At 48.6% G+C, this 27,139-nt stretch overlaps 1 protein-coding gene across 8 annotated transcripts in view; it reads right to left on the reverse strand.

The window, feature by feature from the left end:
* The window catches only part of ZNF536 (zinc finger protein 536), a 426,032-nt gene that overhangs the window by 312,414 nt on the left and 86,479 nt on the right, over positions 1-27,139 (reverse strand). For all 8 annotated transcript variants that reach the window (XM_082437056.1, XM_082437055.1, XM_082437057.1 and 5 more), the window contains exon 3: positions 2,035-2,150. The gene's annotated coding sequence lies outside the window, so the exon portion shown is untranslated. The remainder of the gene's footprint in view (positions 1-2,034; positions 2,151-27,139) is intronic.

Below are 27,139 nucleotides of genomic sequence, written 5' to 3' on the forward strand. Positions count from 1 at the left end.
CTGGGGAGTCAGCAAGAGGCTGGAAAGGAGATGCCCACACGCTCTCCGCCTGTTTCTAAAGCCTGTCCCCTTTCTTGGTCTCCAGGGCACAGAATATGCTCTTAGATATAAAGTTCTAACCCTACTCCAGTTCACATGACCCCGAATTATTCCAAGATGTACATTTCCCATGCAGAAAAACCTCCCCACCTGCTCATGGCCAATCCCTAGAACATCGCAGCATCTTTCCTTATCTTCTATGAGGTCCAAAGCACACCAAGTGATTAACTTTTTAAAACGCATGCCTCGGGGGTAGGAAACCTGGTGAGGCTGGTGCCTCTGCCTATCCCACAGGGTCTCAGGAACCACGTGCAGGATGGCACGTCTCTGTTCACAGAGGAAGCCCAAGTCCCTCCAGCTCCTGCCCTCGGTCGCCCCACCTGTCAGGCATGGTGGTTCATCCAACTCTTGGCTTCTCATCCCGATGTGGGTCAAGAGGAAAAGGCAGCACCCTTGCAGTACCTCCTCGCCCACCTCAAGAGGCACAGAGGGTGGAACGTTCCAGAGCAAGCTGGCGTGCTCGCTCCCAGGGGAAAGCCAGCCCCACCCACCTCCCCTACCTGAGGCCCTCGGCAGTGATGATAAGCTAGGCCTTCGGAAACTGTGAGCCTCCACGCGGCAGAATCCCTACCATCAATGTAGCAGCTAAATATTGTAAGACTCCTAAACTCCCCCATCTGTGTTTTGCCTCCCAAGAGGGAAAATAGTCTTCACAGACATTCCCTGATCTGGCAGGCGAATTCTAAACCTTACTGGCAACCGCAGGCTTGTTTTCCCAACCAAACAGCTATGGAACCAAAAACTGTTCTGCTTGTGTTATGCTGAGGAGGGAATAGCCAAACAGCTCAGTCCGGAGGCCCAGGAAGCCCGTGGCTGTCTCCATCGTTAGAGGGGTCCCGGTGCTCAGAGTTCCTGGAGCCACTGGAGGCCGTGCTCAGAGGTCCCGGGGCCACTGGAGGCCGCCCGCCCTCCGCTGACGGAAGCTACAACTGCTGGTGTTCGCTGTTCCTTTTCCTAACACGGAATACACCCACCAAGAAGCTGATGGAAAACACTCACCACAGTGTGAAATCAACACTTTCTGACTCAAAGGAAGGGGGTAAAAAAGGGAAACCTTCCAACCCTTTGGCTGCAGACATTTCCTCCCACAAGATTCCAGGAGGGAGTGGGCACCGCCATTGCCCTGGGCTCTGCCACTGAGCCGACCTTGGCATCCCAGCCCCTCACTTCCCATTTTATGGTATTTCCCCGCATTTTTCCTAGCCCTTCCCAATCTCAGTACCAGAACCCTGCACCTGTGCCATTGCTAATAAACCAAATCTGATGATAACTGCGGAAGCCTAATTGATAGGGGCCTTTATCGACTGGCCTTGATGTCTATCTGAGGTTCTCAACAGCCAAGATTTAAATGTTTCATTTTATTTTTAACTTTCACTTTTCCACATTTCAGCAATGTCAGGCAGAGAGGTATGGTTTTACTATCAGAAAGAATCATGGTGCAGAATAATTTATGACTTCAGCTTGGGCTTTCAGAAAAGCTATTTCAAATCTTCACTTTGATTTGGTTGTATCAAAACTACTCAAAATAACAGCGGCACTTTCTTGGAACCAGAATATGTTAGCAGCACCTCAGGATTTCGAACTGAAGCCTCGTATTCATCCCAGATGAAAACTTGAGAAAGGAATTAAGCCACAGAGAGGAAAATAACATTTTTTCATGATTCCTTTGTTCCCCCTCCCCACCCATCCCCAAACACACCCAAACCACGAAGGAATGCCTCCCCCATGGCAAAAGGTCCTGCCAGCCACCGCTCACCCAGAGCTGTGGGCAGGTAGAGGAATCCTACCTGGGTCGGGGAGAGGCTGGGAGGAAGCCCCTGGCCAGGGGGGAGAGAGAGGAGGCTATTTGGTTGGCATTTGCGTTAGGTCAATGCGACAAAGCAGGAGGAAATGATGTGTGTCTAGGGCAAAGAGTTCTAATATAGTAAGACTTACCTTAGCAGCTTAACTGCATACTTGTCTTAAGGACTGTCAGTATGGTGAGAAAATACCCCAGAAAGGACGTGGCTGATCCGGGCACTGACAGATTGCCAGAGGGGCGTCCCAGTTCCCTATCACAAAAGGAAATATAGAAAGAAGTGATGTAAAGTGAAATGTAACAAATTCAACAAATCACAGCAATATGCAGAGGTCAAGGAAATTCAGCTGAAAAGGTTAAAGATGAAATCAAATCCGGTGTATGAGAATGAAAATCTATCCCAATGCAAGGCCACCGGTGACGTTCTGTAGACAAGAAGCTAAATACTGCCTAGCACTGGGATCTTTCATTTTCATCAGATCAATAAAAGCTTATATTTATCAGGATTCCAAGCAGCTGCCACTTCTGACAACCTCCACTTTATTTTCTCACTCCTTGCGCTGTATCAGGGCAAAGAGGAGAGCAGAAGCAGCTTTTAATGCTATTTACACCTGAAGACACAATTCCATTAAGAGGTCCTGTTTTGTTAAAGAAACAGGGAATGATATGATTATATTGGCAGGAGCGGGAAGTCTCTTTGTTCTTCCCCCGATGTTTTCCCTTTGCAACCCAGACCCAGCACGAAGATTTCCTGACATGAAGTCCATGTGCGAGCACTTTTTTGTTCAAACTTACCATTTACAAAGAGAGAAAGGCTTTCTGCTTAAACAGTTACCATTCTAATCATCTGTACAACAATATTTGCTATCAGGCATTCTAAATAGATTATCACCAGTCCATCTGTGTCATTATTGATTTATAAGGCTTTAAGCAGCTTTAGAATGGAAGCTTTCCCACTGAAGGGTTTCTTGTATAAATCAGAGCCATGCTCAAATATAGCAGCCATCACTCAAGATACTGTTCTTAAAATCATAACAAGAAGGAGAAAATGATAAATTGCTTGTAATATACTGATCCAAACTGATATGCAAATCTTGTTTTTTAAATATATTACTTGAGTAAAAAGAGGCATCATTAACATATGAATGCTATATGCAAATGATGGTGACAGAGCAGATGTTGGCGCATGTAATTGACCTATATGTGAATTGCATCAGAACCCTTAACTCTATTAATTCACTACCCAGTAACTAGATATTGTCCAAAAAGTACATTCTTTGAAACCATATACTGGAAGCAAAGCTGACAGGGTTCCAAGGATTCTGAAACAAGGTCACTGTCACTAGTATTTTGCTGTCATCTGCATTCCCCTTCTTATAGATGACATCATCATGGGGCCGTGTAAATCGATCACTTAATAGCATTTAGAAAATACTGCAGTGGGGAACAGGTTATAAAAAAAATGCCCCAGTTTTATTCTTTTTCTTGGCAGAAATGTCATACCTCTTAAACTGAGGGTTTGTGCATGAGTGCACTGTGAAACACACAGATGCCATTTTATTCCCCGTCTTTATTTTTCCACTTCTTCTCAGAATGACATTAAATTGTATTAAATAGCCTTTTGTCCACAGGGCACAGACCACCCCGCATATGATAATGTATTAATGCCCCACGTTCCAGCCACTGAGCTGAAACATTCTGAGACTTGGAGGATAAGTATGAAGCACTATTGTGTGTATAGCCTGCTAACAACTGTGACACACACTAATAGAAACATACCTAATAAATTACTGCTTTCAGGTCTAGCAAGCTGACATTTCTCTGCAAGGGACAATTTTATATTTGTGGCACAGAACAAAATTGCTTCATATGAAGCCACTGTGGATTAGCATAAAAATTAACACTTAAATTTCAGCTTATTTTCCACCCTCTCCTCCTGCCACAACAATCAATTCCTCTTATAAATCTGATTAGATTTTATGATGCTTATTATTCAGAGCATGTCTCAACACAGCATTCACAGGCTTGAAGACTATTTGTTTAAATAGAAAAAAGAAGCAGATAAATCTATAGGTATTTTTTATTACCCCATTCCCCACCAGTTTTTTTCTCATATTGTAACATCAGTAATTGATTGCACACATTAATTAACATGTAAGGTAGAAATTCTGCATTATGCATGATTTATTTTCCTATCTGGTGAGTAGGTTTGTCTGCTGCCCTTGTGTTTCTAGGACATTGGGCTCGATTCTGGTCCAGACATAAATGCCAATGCTCATTCCCCTTGAAAGTTATTAATGTCAGATATGAAATGAGATTTTTGATTTCACCTGCTTACTAATCCACAAAAGCTGTTTTGAGTGATGTAGGCTTAAACGCCAAAATTTGAAATGATACATTGCTATATCTGATAACATGCAAATATGTTCATTAGACATAATTTAGCAGGAGAGAAGAGCAACACTTTTATAACTAGTCTAGGTCAAAAATGGTTGTTAATTAAACAAGTCATGAAAAATGGCATTACAAGGAGACGTCCAGCAGACACCAGACTTTCTAATGATATGCCGCTGATAGGTACCCAATGCTTTCTGCTAAAACAGAGGGGGGAAAAAAAACTTTCTGAGCATTTCACATAATCTACAGCAACGTTAACAAAACTATACCCACATTAAGAACCCCAAATTGATCACAAATTCTTCTTAGGTTTTAATGGTAACACACTACACTTCTTCATTTGACGATGTGCTTTCATTCTCTGTCTTAGTGGCTTAAGGTGATTTATATGGTTGACTCCTTCACAAATAAACCAGAAAAGAAATTAATATTATATCCAGTCATGCTGCTGGCTGCCCTGAGTGTTTATGGCTGTGTATTCTAAATCAAGTAGAGCAATACGCAAAAGGATGGTTGGACGGTGAAAGCAGAGACGGGGCTGAGGTGGATGGATAAAAGCAAGGGAGGAATGTGCGGGTGGATCTTCCTTTTCCTGTGGTCCTTCTCAGGTGCAGGCCTCCGTTACCTAGGGAACCAGGGTATAGGAAGAACTCTAGATTGGCCATGAGTTGAGATTCAGTGTGGGCGGGGTTCTGATACACAGGTAAAACAGGCCACCTGAGCTTGTCTTGGGGTGAGGCTTCATGAATACCTGGGGAAAGGAGAGTATCTCAGGAGTTAAGTACAGTCTGAATGAGGGCAGGATGAGTTTCCAAATGGCCACCCATGCCGCCTTCGCTGCAGAGGAAAGTATTCATAGAGCGGTAAAGGCTGAACACATCTTCCAGAGCCAACTGGTACCCTATACAGCTTGCTGGTGTGAAAGCCCTTTGTCGATGTTCTACTTATCAAAAGCATCCTTGCAGCCAGACACTTAAAAGCACAGTCTGGAAAACAGAAAGGGCATGTATATGCATTTGGAGTCACGCACAATAAGGAAGGTTGAGGGCAAGCTTAAATTACCATCTCAATAAACCAAAAGAAGTCTACATTTAGGCCATGGAAACAATCGATCTATATTCCCGACACCAACTCAGAGCTTGATGGAAAAGTAATTTCTAATCCCTACTCACTTGGTGGAGGCAGGTCCTTCCCCAAATACTTCATGTCCAAGGCTAAAACATTCTCATTCTTAGCCTGGCTTGCAGTTAATGTTACTACTAATGCTAGAACTCTCACCTCATCTTTGATTATGTTTTATAGTTTCTGTGCTTTCAAATCCAGAATCTCAAAACAAGCACCATAGCTTTCATCCTGCCTATCTTTCAGGGATAATGTGAAGTTCAAAAAAAGAAAATAGATGGAAACTCTTTGGTGGAGGAAGAGAAGGAAACGTAGTTCTGCAGGACCCTTATTATTTTTCATTCCCACTATGCCCTTCACTGCATTTCCTGCCCACTCCATGCGTGCCCCTCATGAGTTCATCTGGACAGAGAGCCCCTCCTTTCCAAACTGTCACACCACGGCCCTGGTTCCTGGACTCAACCGTCTATTGCTTCCCCATGGGCATGCTGCCAGTTCTCACATCCCAGGAGCAACCCAAGGATGGCTCGGGGTCATGAGACTTATTGAGGAGGTCTGGGGGGCCCCCACATATTCTCAGGCCATAGGGAAGACCTGGGGAGGGAAGACCCTAAGACCGCAGCACGCAAGTAATATTTAGATCCCATGGTCACAGTAAATGGGTTTAGCCTGTTCCTCTCATGGGCCAATAATTCTCCCTCAGGGGCCCTGGCACTATTCATCCAACTTCATGTGCCTCTACACCCAACAATGAGAAAGATGCCCAGAGTCTACCCTGGGTATGGTTAAACTACTCCACATTTCTCCAGAGAATTTAATTAACTTCAAAGTGTTTTATTTGTTGAAAGGATGAAATGAATGAGTGAACTAACAAATGTACACATGAAGAAAAATGTGAATAAGTGAATGAATGCATAAAGGCATGCATGAATAGATGGATGGAGATGTAGAATGATGATTGAAAGAGTTAAAAAAGGAACAAACGCATGACTTAATGTGCAAATGCAAAAATACACATGTAAATGAAAAACATGCCTTATGGATGAATGAAAGAATATCATTGGTATCTTTTTAATAAACAAGTATACACATGAGCTCTTATAGCATGCCTACCTAGTGGGTTGATGTAAGGTAGAAGAGAAGAAATAGTAAATAAGGTCTGGTTTATTGTCAAAGTGTTTGGTCACCCATCCTTGGCTTCCTTCCTGTATCTCAAAGAACACAAACTCCTAGAAAACCCTGTGGGGCAACCAATAGGACTCTGCACAAACCTCCGCAGACTCAGGAGAAGGGAGACAAACATTCCTGCCTCCTGTCTGAACCTTCAGGGTGAGAGCGCTCAGAGAGGTATTTCTGACCATGAGACACCTGCACCTGCTAGACACTGATGGACAGCTCCTGGGAGGCAGGAGCCACAGCCATCAGGAGCACAGACTCTAGACCAGAGCCCAGTAAGGCCCAGCACTGATATTGAGAATTCACGTCATCACCGAGCCTCCATTTCTTCATCTTTAGAATGGAGATAGCACATCTGCAAGTGCTTAGCCCAGGGTCTGGCACCCAGTCCCCACTCGACCATCAGCCAGCACTGTCTGATACTGCTCAGCAGTTCTGCCCTGTGACTCCTGGGCCCCCTGCCTGTGGGGAGCTTGCTCCCAGGTGGACATCCATCTCTACCAAATGTGCTGGTGGCCAGGCTACCGGAAGCAGGGGACTGGACTGTAGGAATCCTCATGACTCCTTTCAAGTGTATCTTTTGTTTCTTCTACCAAGCTCCACTGACCTGCCTAAATAAAGACATTTTCTATTTAAAATGACTGTAGAGAGTCAATCGTTGTGATTCTTTGCTCTTCTGTGGAATTTGGTTTCCCATCTACAGAATCAAGAACTTGGTCTAGATCATGTTTTTTCAGCATTTTCTAGCAGAGTCCTTTTCCAAGGAAATCTTACCACATACGAGCTGATAAAAGCAGTTGCTCTAGCCAAAGCTGCAGAGGAGAGCCCTGAGCCCTCCCCTTCTCTTGGCTCCCAAGACTTCTTCTTAGAACCCCTGAGGTCCCCTGGAAGCCAATTTGAGAACCATTGCATTGGAGATTTCCTGATGGCCAAGACACTGTTAATTCTGTGGCAGCAGTCATAGTGGCATAGAAGGACATGTCCTGGGTGCCTGGTGACTAGCAGGGCTGTATGCCAACCCCAGGACAGGCAGCCACACCTGGGCAACCTGGTGTTTACACACAGGAGCTAAAGATGCCTTCCCACACTGACGGTCTTCTGGTCCCGATTAGCTGCCCACTCCTCTCTTCTGCTTCCCGTCCTGCCACTCTAAGCTAAAGGCCAGTCCCCATTGAGGCAGGTGGACTCAGACCCAGGCATGACCCCTGAGCAAGACCATAGGCTTCCTGGATCCATAGCTTTTATTAGTGGGTAAAGAGCTGCTGCCTTAGACACATGTCAAGAAAAACAAACACCTAAGATTCTCCCTTACGCAAACTGGCCATTAGACATCGTCAGAGGCCATCTCCCAGAATAAAGACAAGAACTCATGTGAAATTTCTAAATAGGGAGTGACTACATTTTCCTTTTTCCTCCCACCCTAACTGGATTGGGGACAATGTGGCCCACATTTCAATCATTTGCATGCACCTTCACCTTATTGCCATATCTGCTTATACCTGTACCATTAATTCATTAGGATTTTTCATGAAATTGACTCATAGATTTCCTTAAATCAATTTGTTTTTAATGGAAATCTTATATAACACTGCCATAAACCAAAAACAATATTTATTCCCCATCCAAGTATGTATAATAGATACTTAACTATATCAAAGAGAAAAATGCTCAGCCAAGTTGAATCTGAAGTCATCTCTTAGCGCTGGGGGACAGTGGGGGGCAGGGAGCTGAGAGCACCGACTTTGCGGTGAGTGGCCTGGGCTTGACCACTACACAGTTTCCTCATCTGTAAAATGGGGATGAAAGTAGTACCTACCTCATAAGGTTGTTGCAAGAATTAATTAAATTAAATGAGATGATTAGTAATTAACTAATTGACATAATGTGCCTGGAACATTGTTGTTACGCTGAGCCAGCAGGAGGGAAAATTGCACGGAGCTGGCCACCTCTTACGTGTCTCCCACAGAATGTTGGCTCACACACACTGAACCAGAGGAGGAGGGTGACACAGGGTCAAGGTCATGGGGCTAGGCCTGTCCTCGCCCAGCCCTACCACTAGTTCGCTGTCTGACCTCAGAGTCTCTTCCCTTCGAGCCTTGACTCTCCCAACTGTCCAACAAGAGGATTGAACATAGGAGTCTCCAAAGGACCTCCTGGCCATGGGGAACTTGAATTCCTGAAGCCACCACAAGCCCAGCCTGGGTAAATAAACCGTCTCCCCCCTCTGCTTCGGCCCAGGAGAGGGACTCACTCCACAAGTGGCTTCCAGGACGTGTCAGGTGCTGGTGGCGGAAAGTAAGCCACGGAGTTGCTAATTCCTGAGCCATAAGACCCAGTGTGGGCACAAAGGTGGGAAGGAAGGAGGCACTCGGAGCACGGCCTCTGAGATGGGCCGCAGCCACATCCAAGTCCCATCACTGGGGACAGGCCACAAGGATGGGAGGCCAGAGAGACGGCCCAGGGCTGGGGCCCCGCCCTTGGACTGCTCCTCCCCACCCGAGGTCTCGGCTCACTCCCCCAGCCCTTGCTGCTTGTGGCCATCACAGCTGTCCCATCAACACATTACCTTACAGAGTACTGAAACAGCCGCACTCTGTGTGATGCACTGGGCGGGGCACCGACCTCGTGCCTCCTGCCCCACACCCTACCCTGTGTCCTGTGGTTCAGACTTTCCCAGGAGCAGACGTTTGTATCTGTCCTGAAGCAGCACCCAGTTTCTCCAAAAAGAGGTTACCATCTCCTAGTTTTTACATCTAAGTTTATCTGTTTCTCAGGTACAAATCAGAAAGGCACTTCCTCAGAAATCTGATGGAAACTATGGGACTTCTCCATGGCAAAATCACACATGCATGTTGGATTTTTAACCCCATTGCTCGGAAGCCTGGGGGTTGCTCTGGGACCCCGAGTCAGCAGCTCTGTGCACATCACCTTCTCCCAGTGTCTCCAGATGGGCCCTGGGCCTTCCCAGGTGAAGGCCTTCTTGGGGGCACCCCCCCCCCGATGTGGGAGCCTCCCCCAGGCCCAGCCCCCTGCCTGGGGGAGGGAGAGGCTGAGACAGATGCTCTCCCACCCCAGGAATCCCTAGGTGTGGCTTCAGGACAAACATCCACACACGCAGAGGTTCGTTCTGTAGGCATAAACGCACGCTCTCTAAAATAGGCAATGTTGAGTCTCTGGTACAAAACGAGGGTATGAAGCTGACACTGTTTACAATCAGCTGGATCCCTTGGACTTGCAAGCCCTTTTTCCAGAAACATTCATGTGAAAGGCGCTTCCTTAGGAGTGGGTACTTGTCTTACTCCCAGGAGAGCCAGGATGATGCTACCATAGAAGGGCTTTTACTCCGGGGCTCACATCTGTCCCCATGGGGGCAGGGGATACAGCAGACCCAGGGACAGCTGCCCGGAACTCGCTGAAGTGGACAGCCCAGAGCCTGCCCTTTTGTGAACTGGCTAATCACAGCAGTACTGATAAGTCCTAAAGCTCTCTGGCCAACCCAAAACCAAGTCACTGATTCAGGTGTTTACTGCTCTACAGCCTTTATTAAAACAAACAGTGTAAGGAAACAACAAAAAAATGTTTTTTCTCATTTCTTTCAGTTGTTCTGCTTGGCAACTTTATTGCACATTAGTTCAAAATAAGCTGCCAATAAAGTTGGATAAAATTAAACTCATGCTAGAGTTTTTTCCTCAATAATTTTTGTTAGGTTCTTTTTATTTTCATAAGGATTTGAAATGTGGCATTATCTTAGGTTCAGAATTTCACTGTCTGGGTAGTTACAACTTAACTTCTACTGAATTTATGAATTCCAATCTCAGTTCTTTTAAAATGAGTTTGGTTTTACTGTTAGTTTCATACCGAAGCGGTCACCGTAGCAGTTTGTCTTTTCCTGTACAAAAAGCAAGATATAAAATCAGAATCTTCTATACTGTAATTAGGCTTAGAAAATGATGTGATTTCTAATTTAACAAAACCTCGGAACACTGAGTAATCCACAACCCAAAGTCAACATTTGTTTGAATGTATGATTTCAGGAAAGTATATATATTTTTAAAGATAGCATTTGTGAATAGGCCAAAATGATTCAATTTAAGATAGCAAAAAATCAACATCTTGGAGTAAAAATAATGCACTCTAGTAATTTGATTATAGTGAAAATCAAACGTGTGTTGTAAGCAAACAATAGGCATTTTTATGCAACTAAACATTTTTCTGGCTATCTAACTATGATTTATTCATCTAAAATGATAAATTTAATCCCATCACCAGCAGATCAATTGCAGGTATAACAGATAAAACCAGAATAAATCATCGTATCACTGTATTGGAAACACAAAAAGCAGATAGAAGGGGAGTTTGGACTTCAAACTGGAGCCTGTTTCCAGGCATTCCAAGGACCATTTGCCACAGAGAAGTTCAATGTATACATGAAGTCATCTGATCCAAATATGCTGATGATTTTTATTGGTCAAATCTTAAAAGTGAGGTTTATTTTTATGAGTATGCATTAATTAACCCAGCATGTACTATCTTTCAGACTATCTTGCCAGGGACTTTCATTTAAACATGTTTATTGTGAAATGTTTGCATTCTCCACATTTGTGGCCCACACACAGATTATTTCATACTTTCCTTTAGAGCACTTAGAAAAGTTAAAAGGAGTTATTGTTTTTGATTAATGCCATTTTGGGGCAGTTTAAAAAAAAAAAAAAAGGAGTTCCAAATCCTAGCTCTGCATAAATTCTTTAACATTAAAAAAAAATCTCTGCAAGTTCCACTGCACAAAGATACATGGGGGGCTGTTCTGGGTTTATTTTAAGGTGGTCTGCTAAAACTGATCTTTATTAACTTTGGTGTTTGCATGAACTCGTGTGGAATAGCGATGGCCCAATGTAGAGCAGCTATCAATCACAAAAGGAGAGGCAGCGCTCAGGGCCGTGGCGTGGTGCCGCGCAGATGGGAGTTCTAAGGCCCCGCCTGTCATCTTTTGATTAAGAAAAGGAAATGATTTCACTAAAAAGATATTCCCTCTTGTGTTGTTTTGTTTTAACTGAGTTTGTACTTTCCACCAAACTGGACATATTTATTGAGACTCATAAGTTACTTCACGATTACTAACATCACTGCAATCTCAACAAACTATTTTTTTCTTGCCAATTATCTAAATATCATAACTATAAAATATCTTAAAACATTCTCCATACTGTAAACATCTTAGCTACAAAGCTTCGAGTGTAAACAGTATGATGCATCAGAATGGTTTTAAGCGATGTTATAAAAACTGCTCTTAAAAACTAAACAAAAATGTAAAGCTTCCATCTGTTTTATGATTTTTCCACTGCTGAACGGCTGCTGTGTGCCAGTTCACTGAACCATGGCTCGCTAAAGAGATTGCTGGGGTCACAGATTGAAACAACAAAGAGCACGTCTTTAATGGTGGGATTTTTTTTTCTCAAGTCTTCCTGACATGGCTGGAATGGAATTAAGTGTGCGGCGGCCAAGGAGAAGGGACAGAAAACGCACAGGATGCCTGTTGCAGGAGGAACCCGCAGAGCCTCGCATTTTCTAAAGGATGTCATTTCGGCAATTATCTTAGGTTTCTTCGGTGATTGTGTATCTGCAACCACAATATGCTCCTACTTCCTCACCGAATTTTCTTTTGGGCCCTGTATATACTAGTTAAAAATAGACAGCATATGGCACACTAGGAAAAAGCATTCAGGCTTATTTTTGTGCACATGTGCAGGTACGAGACAGTGATAATTTAGAAACTGCCCTTTCTCCTCTGCTCTGACCCCTGGTCCAAGGGGGTGCGAGGGTGCCTGAGCAGGCGAAAAGACTCCTCAAAGAGGCAAGAAAACTGTCCTTCACTCAGGCTTGTCTCTGAGCCATTCGGAGGTGACAAGGGGAGGAGACTAAAAGGAACAGCACATTAATCCAGTGCTCAGAGGACACTGCTGTGTGGGGTGAGTCAAGGGCCCAGGCTGGGCCCGGTGCAGTCTCCCATAAGGGAGGGATTAGCTGCCTGACATGTATCCTGGGGGCCCTCCTGAACCCTATCATCTTGTCCCCTGAGGTCACTTCTGAGGAATAACAGTGACCACTGGGTTTGGACTTCCTGTGCTGGCTACCTGACCCCGCCCCCCCACCAGATACGGAGGCTTTGGAGGCTGGGGGCTTCTCTGGCTCCCCCAGGAAAGACTCACATTGAGCGAGACATTGCTCGTCACCCCCCGAGGCCAGCTTGACCATGTCTCCCTGTCCCCACTGCTCCCCTTTAGAGAGCAGGCAATCCCGGGGCTGGGAGGGGGGTGGGGGCAGGCTGCCAGGGGCCAGGGCAGGTATACCTGGGAGTCCGCCTGCCTTCCCTAGAGTGACAAATGCACATCAGACCTCCTCGCAGGGTCCTCCAGCTCACAACTGTGGGACACCTCGAGCTGGGGGTCATACTCAGATATCTGGGGGAGAAGAGAACACTTAGGGCTGGAGACATCAGAGGGGACCACCCTGCCTCCAGAAGCAGACAGCCTCCAAGTCCACAGCCGCCACCCACTCACAGTGGCCTGTCTGGAGCATGGTCACCTGCCCCACTCCCTTTTGCACTCCGCCACTCCCCAGGGCTTCGGCCGTCCCTCCTGTCACTCTATGGTGAAGAGGCCTTGCAATGCCACTTGCAATGAGGGCAACCCTCTCCCCAAGGTGGCGATGTCCATCTGTATGAGTGGCTTTATGGGTCCTAACAGGAGGCCTGTCATGGGCCTGTCTCCGGAATTCCTGGGAAGGCCAGCACATCAGAGAGCGGGTCTCTGCCCAGGGATGAGACAAGGCCTATGCATGCTACAGCCTGGGACCACAGACCACTGGTGTGGAGACCTTGGGAAACAGGCCTGAGTCCCCACTCTCGCCCACTCCTCTCCATCAAGTCTCACACCTGCACCACCACGCCCAACAGACAAGTTACCAAGAGAAAGACTCCTCAGTTGGGCGATCAGTGGCTCTCCCCAGCCTCACACACTGTTCTGGGACTCCCACTGCACTTAGGGCTCAAGAGCCCAGCCCAGATCCCAGACCCTGCCGCATGGGTTCTCGTGTCCCAGAGTGCGGAGCAGCAGGGACCCCGAAGCCCATCCAGCCCACGGGCCCTGTGGGCGCGGAGGCAGGCTGGCGCGACTCCGTGCACCTTCCAAAGTTAAATCTGGGACGCTCTCCCCTCTCTTCACTGCTCCAGAACATGGGGGAGGCATCTGCCTGGAAACAGCTGTCACCTGAAGGAGGAGGGTGGCACACGCGGCTCTCCCGCGAGCACCTCCGTCAAAAGGCACACATCAGCCAGGGTTACTTAGCTACGGAGCGTCACAGCCCAGGGGAAGGAGGGCCAGCCAGGGAGACGGCCCGCCGAGCAGGCCCCTCAGGCCCGCCGGGCCCTGCCCTCTCACACACGGCCGCCGGTCATGGTGTCCCTGCGTCGTTGCGGGGAAACTGAGGCTCAAGAGGTTAGCCGATGTGATCCAGTAATCACAATGATACAGTAATCACAATGATAAACAGTAAGAAGTGATACTTACTAGCGCGTGAATAAAGCTCACCATGGGCTGGGTGCCCCTTGGCGTAGTCCAAGTTCAAATCCTGACAACAACCCTGCGAAACGCTATCAGCACTGCCCTCAAACAGGTAGGAGGAAACGGAGGCAAAGGAAGGTCAAGTAGCTTGCCCAAGGCCAAGTCAGCAGGAAGTGACAGAGCCAGGGTTCAATCCAGGGGGGATCTCTGCCTCTGTGCTCTAAGCCCCCAAGCCACGCTGTCCACCGGCATCGCCACGGCCATCACGGGGCGGGGGAGGAGTTGGCATTTACTGAGCTCTTGCCGGCAGCCCAGCAGCACCAAGTGCCCTCAGTTCCACGCGTTAGTGTATTTAATTTCTATGATTCACTCTATCCTCCATGTAAGGGTACCAGGAAACTGAGGCTCAGAGACGCCAGGCAGTTTTCCGAAGGTCAAACAGGGACGACCAGCAGGGCGGGGCGCAAACCCAAGCCCGCTACGCGGGGAGGCAAGCTGGACCTGGAACCAGAGCGCTCCCGTGGAGGAGACACCCCCACCCCCACCCCGGGCTGCAGCGGTGTCTCACGCCAGTGTCAGGAATGGGATTTCAGAAGAGGAAGCGGGACCAGCACTGGTATGTCACGCTCATCACAGCGCTGGAGATGCTGTTTGGGATTTGCTCTGGTTGCCAACCCATGTGTACTTCTCACTGAGGCTAATCTCGATTATAATGAGGGTTTAGACTAAGTCCAGGAAAGGGAGGGGGGGCCAAGCCGAAAGCTACAGTTCATGCAGATGGTGATGGGAGCTTCTACAAACACTGACCATATTTAGGAGAAGTCAGGAGATGGGGACGCCAGCCATTCGGCTCAGCAACCCAACGCGGTGGGCCAGGCGGCCTGGCCGAGAGTGTCCAGCGCCAGCCCTGGCTTCCCTGGCCGCGCAGAGCCACAGGCAGGGGTTTCTGTCAGTGTCCCCTCAGGGTGCTCCAAGTTCAAATAGTAGTTCAAAGAGGACTAAGTTGAAGGGCAAAGGAGAATTACAAAGGGCAACAATCTGCCCGTCATCAAGAAACGCTGAGGTCCTCAGGGATGGGCCTCCAAGAACGAGGCCTAGAAAAGGGCCCCTGAAGCCAGAGCCCTTCCCCGAGAACACAGACGATGTGAAAAATGCTGGCAGGTCAGGCTGCACTTTCCTCAAACTAATCACTAATGAAGTTTGGGGTGAGCTATTTTGAAAGCAGCCCACACAGCACAACCACACGCCGTCATCAGCTGCCGTCCTCAAATGCAATTTCATTCATAATTAAATATGAAAAAGCCACCACCTTAAAATAACATCAGGGGTCACAGCTGAACTCTCCAGCCTGGGCCTGTGAATTCTGGCCTCTGCTGACCTCTCCAGGATGGTCCCCAAAGCTTCCCAGGCACACTCTCTCCCTCCCTCCAGCCCCAGGGATCTACCTGTTGTCCCCTAGACACCCCTGCAGTCCAGCCTCCAGGCCTTTGCCCACCCCACCCTGCCTTCTGCACACCCTTCTCCCTCCTCTCTACCTCCAAGCACCAACCAGGATGCAAGAATCAGCTTGAGCAGTCTCTCCAAAGAAGCCTTTGGCAGCCAAAGCCTGAAAGGGCCCCTGGCCAGCCTCTGAATTTCAATAGCAATTGTTTATCCAATCCTTCTGGCAAAGCTGATCCAGTACTGCCCTGTGCTCTCTTCTCTTGCCCTTCCAAGCATCATTAGCATTCCACAAGCAGGTACCCCATTCATTCATTCATTCATTCAGCAAATATTTACTGAGCAACTACTATGTGCCAGATGCCAGAGAATCAACAGGGAAAGGTCAGACATGGTCCCTGCCCTCCTGGAGGACGTCTTCTAGGGGGGCCAGATGAGGAATGCACCAACAAACATACACTCCATCTTTCCAGCTGGACTCTCAGTCCCCCCAAGGTCAGGCCCTGACATACACTCACGTCGGAGCCTACCTAAAACAGCGGAGGACACACAGTCTGCCCAGAGTGTGCCGACCAGCCCACGTTTCTGGGCGGGGTCACCTCTTCCCTGGTCCATCCATGCTCTGCCTCAGAACTCCTGAATCTGCATTTAGGAGAAATTCATTTGGTGAGGAGAGTCAGAGCTGGGTGGGTGTCACCCCTTGAACCCAGTGGTTCTCAGTGGCTGCTGGATGGCCCAATGTTGAGCTGTGGATGGCAGCAGCTGGAGGGGACCCGTGCAGGACCAAGACAGAGAGTAAGCCCATATCCTAAGCCCTGGTGGTTAGTGAACAAGCAGGAACGTTTTAAAGGCCACCATTTGGAGGCAGCTCCAGCGAGGAACATTCTGTCCACGCCCAAGTGTGGACCAGGAGCCACGCAGGAAGCGGCACTCACAGCCTCTCAACACGTGCTGGCTGAGGGAAGAACGGATGCCCTAGAGGGCAGGAGCCAAGAGGCTGGGGGGAGGTGCCCCAGGCTGGGAAGTGGGCCGGAGCCGGGCAGCTCAGGTGACCAGACACCCACAGCACTAACCTAGCACATGCTCCTGTCTGGTGCAAGGCTGGGTCATGCTGTAAAGAGCGGCTGGGTGGGACCAGGCTTCCAGAAGCTCACGGACCTCGAGAAGAGAGGAGATGCTACACCTGTGAGGCCAGTCAGCACACATACGGGAGGAGGTGGCCGTGTCACAGCAGCTTCCATTATTGGGATTTAAGATGTAACTGAGCCCCTGACATGCGTTATTATTTTATTTGATGCCCAACACCCCTAGTACAAGGTGAGGAAACTAAGGTTCCAAGAGGACAAGTGGCATGCCCCAGATCACACAGCTAATACTGGAACCAGTAACCAGGTCCTGAGTTCATTCCCACCTGTGCTAAATCCCCCAGGTCTGGCCACACCTGTTCCCTTGTGGCTTCCTCATGTCACCCCCCACCCCATCTCCCACCCACCCCAGGTCCCTATGCTGTATGGAGACCTGTAAAGGCTGGTCACTGGACTGAGGCCACTGGGATTCCCATCCCTACCATCAAGCCGCCGCAGGATGCTTCCCACAGCACTGTCACTGCTGTAATGGGCTTAGTCCACAGATGAGAAGACAGAGGCTTGCAGGCGAGACACATGGTGTCACTCCAGCACACCCTGACCCCAGTCTTAGCCAAAGTGCTGCTTTTCTAAGAGTCTTAATCCTCATCTGAGAAGCAGGAAGTACTCACCTGTCATGAGGGCATTCGATTAGAATTTCAAAGGAAAAAGGTAGGTTTCAGGGGTTGGAAAGTCTATCCAACTTGCTGGGTATTCGGCTAATAAGCTTTTATAAACATCTTTCTCCATCCATTCCCAAGAATCACCCAGCTCTGGGTCCAATTTGGATGCCATTATTAATACTCAACCCATCAGAATTATGACTCTCCCTAATGGGAAGAGAATGTCTGGAACCCCAAGCATTCACTTTCCATTGGCTAAGCTGCTTCTTTTCCTGGTTGCTACCATGCTCAGATGCATGGAGCTCTCATTTTACTGAAAGCTGTGGGTCTGTCACCAATCATGTCCATCAATAATCAGCAGATTAGCAGCCTGCTTGTGCAGACACTTCTATTTTCAACCTGAAGGGGTGGTTTGGGGGTTTCTTTTAAATTTAACTATCCTCATTAAGGATTCATAGCACACCAAAAGAGTGATTTTTAAAAAAATCATCATTGCAGAAAAGGAATATCAGCAAAAATAATCACTATTCCAGGCTCAACAATGAGTCCCTAATGAGGACAGCAGTCACCAGTTAAATAAACATATCATTAGGGTGAGAATGAATGTGTCAACACAGACACAGTCCACTAATTTGTGTGTGTGGGAGCGGTTGTCTCTGGTTCATCTTGGTGAGGTCCGGCTGGGGGTGGGCGTGCCCTTTCACAGGTAGGGCTCAGGGTGTGGGCAAGGTCAGGGCAGGTGACGTGGAAGCTACCGATGAAACAAGTACAGAAGGTAGACAATGGGACACTGCCCTGGGGATCAGGCAGGTCTGCAGCCATGAGCAGATTTCACCCAGGAAAGATCCAGACAGATATAGCATCACACAAGGAGGATGAAGAAGGAGAGCCTCTTATCCAGAGGCTCCATAGCCATGTTGGCCTCAGGGGCTAAACCCCACCTGGAAGCCCAGTGTGGGCACAAGCTCTTCACCCAATTCTTTTCTCTGGAGACCCATAAGAGGGAGAGAGAACACGGAACCAAGTAGGGCTCCATTGGAACTCCCAGACTTCTGTCTGTCTCGGGTCCACTGTCCTCTAGAGATGAAACTGGGGCTCTGGCCAGGAAGAGGAGCCTCACGGATCACAGAAGCACGCTCCCTTTCAACCAATACTCATTGAGTACTTCCTGTGGATCAGGTAAGAGCAACATGCACTTGGCCCTTTCCATCGTGGGACTTAAATTTATGGGAAAGAGAAAGACAATGTTAGGCTAATCACAGGTTGTGATAAAGTGTCACAAAGTAAATAAATAGTTGAGGCTCACTGTTGAGCCTGACTCAGACTATCAGAATTATGACTCTACATAAAGGGAAGAGAATGTTCTGGAACCCCAAGCACTCACTGGCTAAGCTGCTTCTTTTCCTGGTTGCTACCATGCTCAGATGCATGGAGCTCTCATTTTACTGAAAGCCATGGGTATGTCTCCCTTTGACATCCTTTGCTCCTTTGGTGAGAGACAGCAAGCCATGGGGGAGGTGGAGCTTTTCTGATGAGGGGACATCTGAGCCACGTCCTGGAAGATGAGAAGAACTGGGAGGTGAAGACTGGGGGAGGGACAGTGCCGGCAAAGTTGCAGGCTGCTATTCCGTAGACATGGCTAGGGGGACCCTAGAGTCTTCCTCCTGGATATGGGAGCCTGAGGCCCAGAGTGCCAATGTGACTTCTCTATATCTCTTTGGTGGAAAAGCAAGGCCTTGAACCAGGCCTCCCAATCCCCAGCCCCAAAATCAAGGGTCCTCTGAGTCCCTCCAATTCTCCCCCAGCCCAGAAAATGCAAGTTCTGTCCTCACAGAGTGAAGGCCGATGCAAAGCTAAAGCTCCCAACCAGCCTGTACCCATAAGACCCAGGGTGCAAGAAACTGACCACTCAAGAGTGGACTTCTGCCCCAGTTCTGTGACTTCTAAGCTGCTTACACCACCAAATTTATTTTAACATGATAGAATTGGCCATAAACTTATACAGGATCAGACTTAGTACAATTAATATTTAACATGTGGGCACCCAGAGCCTCCTGGCATTATGATAAAGTATGCAATATATTACTCAATATTTACCCAACTCAGAAAACTAAGCAGTGGTGCTGATGATGGTGGTGGTATAGTAACAGAGCCAAGGCGGTATTTACTGAGTGCCTACTGTATACCAGGCATGATATTAAGTACTTTCAAATACAGCATGTCATTTAAGTCATGATATGATAAAATATCAGCCAAAACTATTTTTCAAAACAAAATAGTACTTTAGTCTGTTATGCTCAATCAATATTTTTTGAAAATCAAGTAGCACCGTTCAATAATACCCAAATCGATTTTGATTTTTCTTCAGAAATTTGGTGGAGAAAGTATCTCTCCCAAGTGTAGACCCAGTAAGTTAAGTTATGCCCCACAGCAAAATATCCTGCCACAGTAATAAATCTCCATTTTTTTAAAAGTGTGTGTTTTAATGGAAATATTGACATGACCCTCAGAACTTAATGCCATACCAACGGTGCAGGTGGATACAGCAAGGGAGAGGTGGGGCCTGATAAACTTTTGTCTGTACCATCCCTAGGCCTTCCAAGGTCTGTCCAAAAGACAGCTCCAACGAGTACTTTTTAGGACCATAATGAGGTACTCTCTTAAATGTAATTTAATCACCACTTATACAAATGTTTTATTGTATCAGTTGGTCACACTTCACAAAATAGAACTCCATAACTATTACTCCCTTTGAGTTTCTATCTATAAGCACGTATTCTGTTGAACAGGCTTGAAAGAGATTCCTCCCCATCTCCATTTCCCAGTCCCCCACCTTCAAAATTCCAACTAAGCATATTTTTATTCAAAGGGCAAAGTTGGCCTAGGATTATGCGTGCTTTCTGCGCAAAGGATATGTTTTCAGCAAGCAAGACCACATTCCTACGAAGCAAAAATACTCATTGTAAGCTGATTGCTCCAGTCCTTTCGGGCTTTTCTCAATAAGGCTCTGTTCTGCTTACTTGCGGATATGTGGCCCAAGCTCTCAGATGTGCCTTAGTACAGGTGTTTGTCTATTGAGAAGCCTAAAATGGACCCTGCCCCAACCCTTCCCACTGCTAAGGTGCCTCTCACAAGAAGCTGCTGGCCTTCTTGATATACCGACTTTTTAAAAGCAAGCGTGCAAAATAGATCCATTTTAACAAGATCCAAAAGAGCCTTCCTTGCATCAGTGCATCTCTCTCTGTAATCCTAATGCCCATTTCTCACTCTGACAATGCCTTCAAATTCTATTGCTGGCAGGGGAAGGGGCAAGGAGGAGGGGTGGAGGGGAGAGAGAGTGGAATCAAGAAGAACAAGATTAAAGCAACCAGTATCTCTAAGGAGCTCTTGATGGCCCTTAATTTTTAAAGGCCACCAAACTAGATCCAAAGTACACCAAACACCTGCTGTTATTGGCTTCAAGAGTGGCAGGGAAATCCAAAAAGAACCCCTCTGCACGTAAGTGTCCATGCCACGATTTTTCCAGAGAAAGGCATGCTCGTCCCCTTCAGCATATACTGGTTCCAGCAAATATCTCCTTCCTATAGGGTGGAATCACCAGATTAGACCTTTATCCGAAGCACACATGTGGTACAAACAACTATTTGCATTACAAAACGATTCTTCCGGAACTTGGGCAATTAGCTGAGGCTGCGTGGACCCCTGAATAGCGCATCACCCTTTATTGAGTGAGCAGATTACTAAGAGCTGAGGAATCCACTGCAGGGAACTCTGGTGAGCTCGGAGTGTAGATCAAGGGTGGCCCGGGCCACAGAGTAGGCTGCACAAAGGCCCCTCCTAAGATCACAGGAGTTCGTTTGGTAGCTCGCTGCGGGCTGTGGAGGTTTTGCTGTGACAGGAGCACAGCCCCATGCAGGACTTAAACCTGCCCTCCGGCCTCCCCCAGGCTGGCTTGTTCTGTCCACTGGGACCCAACAGATGCCTCTCCACCTCCCCGGGGGTCTGCAGAGCTGGGCACACAGAGGCGCCTAACTGCTCTCTGATAAGCCGATATTTGACTGATGGTCATCGTCATAACTACGCACAGAAGGCTTTCCTTCGTGCCAGGCACTGCGCTACGCACCGCACGGGCATTATGTCATTCCACTCACACCAACCCCACAAGGTAGGTTCCACGGCCCCCATGTGCGAGAGGAGGAAGCAGGCATGGAGGAGTCTGAGATGTCCTCCGTGCTGGGGAGGGTCTCAGGGTCACAGCAACCTGTCCCCCACCCTGCAAAGTCATTATGAGCCCTAAGTCCACCCATCAGAGACCAAACACACTGCCCAAAGGATAAAAATTCCACAGCTTGTGCCGCAGAGGTGGGAGGGATGGAGGCCAGGGTTTCAGAGATAGGAGAGTGGGGTCTGAAACCAAGGCTGCTTCACTTAGACGTGAACACAAAGAAACCCAAATCCAAATTCATGAAAGCCCCCCCAACGAAGGGCATGCGCTGCATGCAGGTTTGACTTCCAAACAAAGCCTGCTGGAGGTTGGGGGAATAATTACGGCATGCAAATGTCATGTGATTTTTGTCACTGATCTTTTAACATGCATAGCCGGGTTCATGTGTCTCCAATTCAAAATCCAAAATTGAAGACTTATGTGGAGATAATTATAAGTGAAAATCAAACACAGGCCTGGAAAACACCCCACTTTCCTCATAAAATAACTGTATGCCAAGAAGAGCCTGGATTCCCAGAGGAAGTTGACGGGCCAGGCCGCACTAGCTGGGGTGGGTTCAGACCCAGCCAGGGGCTCTGTCGGTCCAGGTTTGCTGTGTGTCCCAGGGAGCTGGGCTGGAGCTCCGTGCCCACAGCCAGGGAGGACACACATTCCTCTTGCATCAATTTCAACAATAATACATCCTTTAACAAAAGGCTGTCAGTGAACAGGAGACTAAAATTGCATAGGGGAAGAAAAGGTTCTTAAAGAAAAAGATCTCCCAGTTTAAAAAAAAATGCTGTGTCTTCCCAGGGCCGCTTGTGCAGCTGAGCCCCGTCAGGTGTGCAGAGGGGGCGGTGCCCATCCACATCCCCCAGCCACCTTCTCGCACACAGGTAGCACCGCCATCCCTGACCCCTTCTCACAAAGTTGTCAGTGACCAGATTTGAGAGGATTCCCTAGAAGAAGCCAAAGGGACATGGCAGACTGTCTTGAGGGGACTTGTTTTCCCAGAGCAAAATGACACCGCTAGTCAAAGAGCTCTGGCCCCAATCAGCATCCTCTTTCTTTCCACCCTGTTCTCCCTGCATGGCCCCGGACCAGGCTTCCTGGCCCCCACTCCCCCCAAGCCCACAGGGCAGACCCCCAAGGCCCCAGCCCCTCCCACAGGCTTGGTTGGGCAGCGCCAGCCCGCTGGTCTCACACCGGGCGCCCTCCTGGCCGAGCCTCTTCAAAGAGGCTGCGAGCGCTCAGCTTTGCCTGCTTGCCTAGAGCATGGCAAGAGGTCACCATCTGACCCCAGCACTATTAAATCTTTTTAAAGTTTAATCTTCAGGGGATTTCAGCTGTAAATAAAGAACACTCCACATGTAAAAAATAAACTTACACTCATGACTTCATGCGTGACCCTGAGTTCAATTTCTGTTTGTGATTTAGCAGAGGGGAGACGAGGTATGCGGAGTGCAGTCTGCAGGCGACGGAGTGGGTCCACGGCGCGAATCGCGGCATCACAGCCCAGAGAGGCCACCCCTTCCTCCACAGTCAGGGACGTGCCACCCAGAGGAGAGGGTGACACCAACAGCCACACGGCCCACAGGTGGCACAGCCGGGAAGCCCAGCACCACGACCACGGCTCAGCGAGCCCCACCTGGGCACGCCTGGTGCTGCTCACAGGTGACACCTGGGCTGGGCCTTTTTCCAGGGCTTGGCTCCAGGCCACGGTCCACAGAATTGGACTCCATGGGCAACGTCAGACCTGGCGCTTCTAAGACCCTGGGCCCGCTCACCGCCCAGATCACTGGGGTCCTCTGTGGCAGAAGAAGAGAGGGAAACGTGGACTCCCAGCCTGAAGGGAGAGGGGACCCCGCTGCCCCTCAGAATGCCCTCTCCTCGGACCCCACCCTTCCAGAGTGCGCCCACACGCAGTCTTCCTGGAGCCCCAGCGCAGCCCCCAGACCCTGACAAAACAGATGTTAGCAGGCCCGTTTTCCCTTGTATAGATGAAGAGACAGCTCAAAGGAGCTCCACAGCCGCTACAGGCAGCTCAGTGTCGTGGCCACGCACCGGCTGCCCCCAGCCCCCAGATCCCAATGCCCACCCAGCTGAGGCGTCCAGGCTGAAGGTGAGACCTGGCCTCCAGGGTGGGGCTGAGAGCCCACCTCTAACTAGAGCCATCTCTGTCCTTCAGGGAAGGCAGGGTGTGAGGAGTGAGACAGGCGTCTTTGCACTCTGACACCAGCCCCACCGACCAAACCTCACTGCCACGGCCACTGTCATTCCCTGTGGGTTAGGGAGACATGAACTTTGACACCAGAAAGCGTGTCTCTGGGAGTTTTCCCCAGGCCGAGGAGCTGGGGATGTGGATGAATCTAGACCAAGAGCACTTGTACGATGAGTCCCGCTCGCTGTGTGACTTGGGGCAGATGCGGTTCTCTCCCTGGCCCCCCTTTCCACAAAACGTCTAGAAGGTATTGTATAAAATTGTTATTCGCCATTGACACCTTAGGGGGAATCAGCTCACCAGTCTTCGGGAAGGAATGGAAGAAGAGAAGGAATTTTACGGGAAAAGACACGGCATATAAATATCGGCAGTGAGAGGCTCTGACTTGGTTGGGGGAGGTGCCATCGACAGGAAAGGACCACTGTGTATTATTGTCAGTGATTCCTCTGCCTGAATCTCCGGCTAGAATACAGGCACTGTGGCGTTCAGAGATGTGTACTGTGCAGATGCTCATGACACATTGGATGGATGGATGGATGGATGGATGGATGGATGGATGGATGGACGGACGGATGGAAAGATGGGTGAGGGAGGGGGCAAATGGGTGGATGAGTGAGTAGATGAGTAGATAAAGGGAAAGGGAAATGAGCATATGGATGGGGACACAGAGCGTGGGGAGGAGAGATGGTTAGGTAGATGGAGGGACACACAGAAGTGTGTGGCAGGGGGTGGAACAATGGAGGGATGGATGGTTTGGAGGACTGAACACCAGCCAGGGGAGAGAACCTCTCAAAGGAAGTGAAATTTCTAAGATCCAGCAACGTCCCCTCCAATCATGGCCAAGACCATCTTGCCTACCCCACCCATGGAAAGGAGGACAGCCTCTCCCCAGACAGTGCCTGACTTCTTTCTCACGCTGCCCAACCTAAGAACCCTGCAACCCTGGAACCGATTCATTATGAAGTCCCCCAGTCAAATCCTGATAGAGATAGTATGTTTATTTTTTAAACAGGAATGAATTATTCAGCACTTCTAAATCCAGAACACATCAAATCTAAAACGACACACACTGTGCTTTTCCCCTCTCCCTGCATACACTTAGAAATATTCTGTGATTTCTTTAAAAGAATAAAAATTATTGATCGAGGGTGAATTAGCAACTCGAGAAAGATCCAGATGCAAATGGGAGGTGGGAGGTGGTGCTAGACTAGAGTTAAGTGCCTGGGGGCAGGGGTGGGCGTGTGTGCAGGAGACAGAGGAGAGGGGGAAGGGAAGGGGTGAGGGGCTGGTGGGCTGTGAGGAAGAGGAGGCATTTGTGCCTTGTCAGAGCTGAGTAGAGAGCAGAATCTCCCCCACATCTGTCCCCACCTTCCACAAGCGTTAGAGCCACGGCGTCTCCTAGCAAATCTCATCCCAGTGAGGAGGTCACGAGACCCCCTTGGAACCTCCCTAGTTCTGGTGGGGGGGGGTGGGGGGCTCTGTGAGTGGTCTCATTTATCAGGAATAGCACAGAGTGCTGGGGGACCAGAACCACCCAGGGGGACCCCAGGCTCCTGGCTTTGCTTCTCATGACTGGTCCTTCAGTCAGTGAGTGAGAGGAAGAGGACCTCTCAGACCCTGTACTTGACCTAACACTGTACACGTCCCTCGAGGAACCAGGAAGTTCTGAAGGCTTCACACCTCAGCAAATCTCTCCCATCAGGTGCCCAGCCCTTCAAGCAGGACCCCCATGAAGCCATGTGATGTGGGAGAAGCCAAAGCAGAGTGGTCTCGGCAAGGCTGGACTCCATCCTCTAGCACTTTCGCCCTCCGCCTTCACTTGTGGCTCTGCAGGCATTTGAAAGCCCCCATCTGGGGTAGGGGCAGGGGTGTGTATGGCAGGCCAGTGGGAGGTTCATGGCTTTTCCAGATGTCGGGCAACAGAAAGTTCCAAAAACTTAGTGTGTACTCCCAACACTAATTGTTTCACCCACAAAGCATTGATTAGATGGAATAAGAAGGGAATTTCAGGAAAAAGGCAGCTGCTTATGAAGACTGTCTGCACCCCCTGTGGGGCTGGCCGAGGACCAGGGCTTGAAGCCCCAGCACTGAGAGTGTGATAAACGCAGCCCCTGCCCGAGGAAGCCCAAAAAAGTCCCTGAGGCAGCAAGAAGACTAAGTCCCAGAAAACAGAGAAATCTGGGAGAAAGGGCAGAGAAGTGGAGTGGTGTCCCCCAGCCCAGGACTTGCCCCTCTGGGAGTCTGGCCTAAGGAAACAACCTGAAATATGGAAAAAAGATCTTTTTTGTACAAAGATGCTCATCACAGTAGTTTTTACATTAGAGAACTATCAGAAATAACTTGAATGTCAATTAAAGGAACTGTGAAGTAAATTATGGCATATCCATTCAACAGAAAACAGCAGCTATTAGGAACGAAGGTTATAAATGATATGGGATCTTAGCAAAATACAAATCACATGATGCCAGGGAAAAGATTTTAAAACTATGGGTACAATTACATAGAATGAAAAAGGGAAATGCAAGGGGAAGATAAAAAGGAAGGTTACCAAAAGTACACGATTTACGATAAACACGGTGGGGGGGAGGGGGTCGGGATTCCGGGTGCTGCGGTGGCTTTGTTTCTCACTCCCTCTGTTTTCTGAATTTGTGGTACTGGATTAAGATTTCCTTTGTAATTGTGAACTACAAATGTGGGGAGGGCAGTTGTAGTGCAAACCCCAAGTCTTCTCAGCACTCAGAGAAGAATGAGCTTGGAGAAGGTGTTGAGCCAGGAGGAGGGCAGATGTGTAGAACAGAGGTTGCAGAGAGGCAAGACATGTGATGGGTGAGGCTCCAGACGGCAGCTGGGGGCTGGTTTCCTTTTACCACATCTGACCAGGAAGACAAGGTGCAGCTCGGAGGGGAGCCTCCCAGGGTGACCCACGCTCAAGGGCTGGTAATGATGAGATGCCCTTGTCTGTGTCACTGGAATGAAGGCCCAGGAGAACAGGGTTATTTCTCTGTTTGCTCACTGCTACACTCCCAGCGTATGACACATACCAGGCACTGAATACATATTATATGGATTAATTGATTGAAATATACCTCTGTCTTCAGTGACAGGTCCAGCGCACAGTGGGACTTCCTCACTGTTTACGCATTGAATTACAGGCCCTGATTCTGCTGGGGGCCAAGTCTAGGAGAGATCTGAATGCCATTTAAAAGGATAAATTAATCTGGAAATCATTTGGGTAACCCAAGTGGGGGAGGGGAGCCTTTTATTTTTCCCTGGGCCACAATTTCCCCAACACTGTGAATGCTCCCACCGTCCCATCTGAAAGGCCTCCCCCAAGAGGCTCTGCAGGAACCAGGCCCAGACCCTGCCTCTGCTTCTC

The sequence above is a fragment of the Balaenoptera physalus genome (assembly GCF_965194825.1).
Source record: "Balaenoptera physalus genome assembly, chromosome: 19".
NCBI classification, from domain to species: domain Eukaryota; kingdom Metazoa; phylum Chordata; class Mammalia; order Artiodactyla; family Balaenopteridae; genus Balaenoptera; species Balaenoptera physalus.